At 31.0% G+C, this 3,242-nt stretch overlaps 1 long non-coding RNA gene across 1 annotated transcript in view; it reads left to right on the top strand.

Annotated features, from left to right (window-relative positions):
- The window catches only part of LOC106791547, a 99,657-nt gene that overhangs the window by 48,377 nt on the left and 48,038 nt on the right, over positions 1 to 3,242 (top strand). Inside the window, exon 3 of the long non-coding RNA XR_001382193.1 lies at positions 901 to 978. This is a non-coding gene — a long non-coding RNA (uncharacterized LOC106791547). The remainder of the gene's footprint in view (positions 1 to 900; positions 979 to 3,242) is intronic.

Here is a 3,242-nt window from a genome sequence, read left to right as displayed (position 1 = left end):
ATGTAACCCCTTAAATGTTTTGTTTTTATGAATATTAAAAATAAAAGTAGAAATGTATGTCTACTCAATGAAAAAATGACGCTGAACTATAAAGATTAAGTTGCTGAAGAAGTCCCAATAAAGGAACGAAACGTTCAACTTAGGTTAAATTAAGTTCTACTTCTTTTTTATCTCCAAGTTCCTTGTGATATCTTCTCATTAAGAAAAACAACAACATTTCTTTTTTTCTCGTGACGAATACGAATGTGTCGAGTTTGTATATTAAAAAAATATAAATCATTTTTCCACGAATGAAAAAAAATAAAAGTATAAAAGAGATTATTGTTCCAATAAGAATGCGCGATTTAAATTACCCTCGATTTTTTGTATTTTGTTTAACAGTTGACGATTACAATTTGAAATGTGCAATTAATCGTCATGAAACGTTACGCGAATGAATTAAAACATTATCGTTGTGAAATATCTCTCACGACACATTTTTTCTCTTAGAAATGTTCTCTCATTCAACCAGAATCATTCGAATAAATCAATAATAAAATTGAACGTCGTTATTGTCGAATTCCAGTCGCAATTATGCGAAAATGTAGACGAACATTTCTATACAAATGTGAATTGTACAAAAGTTAAATAATTCTCGGCTAACATTTTATCCGATATTTTTTTTGATTTCATGCGTTATTTCGAATAAACGATACATTTTATCCAAAATATTATATACATTAATTAATTGGGACACATTTTACATTACATTTTGCATTAAAACTCTCGATGTGTTTGAATGTTTATAGAAATGATAATGAATAAAAAAATAAATATAATATTTATTTCTAAATATCTTTATTTATTTATATTAAACAACACACATTTTCTAATCGTAATATTATTTCTTTTTGATTGCAGCAGCAACAGAAGCAGTCCGAGGATCGGATCGATGATGTTCCAGAAAATTTTCTAAATGAATAAAATTTAGTGAGGGGGGTAAGTTTATTTCGAATTATTATCAAATCAAAACTAATCCATATTTCCAATTCCTACAAAATATATTTCATTAATATAATATAATATTATTATCCAATGGATAATAATTTGAACAAAATAATTTTATTATTATATTTTTAATAAACAAAGTATACTTTATATATATCGTAGCATTATAATGCCAAGTAAGTTGTAACGAAGCATGATAATGGGGTACAGAGAAGTGCAAAGGGTTAATATTCGCGACAATGACGGGCACAGATTCATTCTCATTCTCTCTCTCTCTCTCTATTTAGCTATATTAGGTAGAGGTTTGCAACAGAGTAATGACACACGATGGTTCGTGTTACCTTCGCGCTCGACCTACCATGTATTTCGAGATTGAACATTCATATAAGATGATGTACATGGTACGTCACGTATTTGTAACCATAAAGCAACGCCTGGATCATTGACATACATAGGACACGTAAAGGGATGTAGGTATATATATCTTGGTCTCTATTTCTAATTATTAAAGAGAGAGAGAGAGAGAGAGAGAAAGAGAATATAAGTGTAGGAATAGAGTAAGAGAGAAACGTGTAGTCGTCATTGGTATAGTTGTTTACCAGAGTGTGTCCAGCCACACATAAGAGAGCCTAATCACGAGGGTATATAACTGCTAGTCAGATACCATGGAACTGTAACAGCAGCAGTCAGCTCATTGTTACGAGCCACTGGTGTCCCCTATGTCGAAAACAGGTTAAAGGTAATTGAGATGTTCTGTGACTCCAGTCACCATCCCATCGTTACTCTATCTCTTTCTTTCTCTATCTCTATCTCTATCTCGACACTACGTTTGATCTATTTGCACGATTGCAAATAGACATACATACCTGCTACGTTTCAGCAAACATGTTTTCACTTAAATGTTATTACCTCGTTTATTATTTTTCTTCACAAAAAAGAATAAAATATTTGTCTTGAAAAAGATTTTCATATTAGGTATAAAATAAAAAAAGAAAATAAAAAAAGGATAAGAGAATATTTATCAAAGTGTACATACGTGTGTGTATGTACATACATTTGAAATTTGTTTAATTCGATCGATCGTGGAAACATCATCGTTCTCATGTGTGTGTATATGTATGTGTGTATTATACACACGTAATACATAGAACTTCACGTAAAGATTTTTTCGTTACGGATTCGTTTGCGTTTAGGAATATATATCGGATTACCGTGGAATTTAAATTTAGCCGAATACATATACGGGATTTAAAACGTCGCTTTGAAATATTCGCGGTGCGATCCAAAACGCGGATACATTCTACTAAAACCATCTGGAAGTCTATAACTTTTAGCTATGGATACTTATGGGACGTACACGGAAATACTTGGCGTATGAGAAAATAGATATGCATGCATGCATGCATGCATGCATGCATATCCTCCTATGTATATATACACACACACATATACACATTTATACGCGTATTCATGATGTTTGCGAGGCTTTATTGCAAACGAGAAACCATGTTTTCAGTCTGGACTTCTTCTCTTTCATCCACTTTTTATTCTTTTTAACATATATATATTTTTTTTTCTTGTTTTGTTTTTTTGTATATTTTCTGTCTTTCTTTCGAGTGTTTCAATATGCCAGCTAGATTCCAAATGACGAACATTACGAATGCATAAACGCATCTTTTTGGATACCAGGATTAAGAATTTGGATTTTTTTTGTTTTGTTTTCAAGCATACGTTCATCTCTATTCTATTCACATATATGTGTGTATCATTTCTTTCTCTCATGGTATTTCCATTTTTGGTTACACGCAGATGTGATTTTCACAAACTTATTAAACTCGTTCTTCGATACGTGTATATTCTCTATTTTTCAAGCAGTACGAGGAATGGTGAACACGTTCGAGTAACATTGAACGTCAGATGACAAGCACTCGAAATCGAATTTTCTCATGAAAAGCCATGCGTTTTCACTGCACTCTCTCTTTATCTTTCTCTGAGAGAAATTTACAGAATGTCAAAGCGATGGACTCGAATCGTGTAATAGGTGTACATAGAATTTATAAAAAAATATACAAAAGAAATAGATGGGGTAGACGAAACACGTGATTTATGGAAAATTGAAAAAGTGCTCGTTCAATATTCTTTGATAAAGTTACTGTTAAAAATAATTCTACGTTATGGTATATATAAATGAAATAGATGAAAGTTACAAAATTTGATTTCTAATTAAATTTATAATATAATTTATATTAATATAT

The sequence above is a fragment of the Polistes canadensis genome, unplaced genomic scaffold (assembly GCF_001313835.1).
Source record: "Polistes canadensis isolate GaletaPanama2010 unplaced genomic scaffold, ASM131383v1 scaffold_317, whole genome shotgun sequence".
Taxonomy (NCBI): domain Eukaryota; kingdom Metazoa; phylum Arthropoda; class Insecta; order Hymenoptera; family Vespidae; genus Polistes; species Polistes canadensis.
This window is presented reverse-complemented; position numbering and strand designations above follow the sequence as displayed.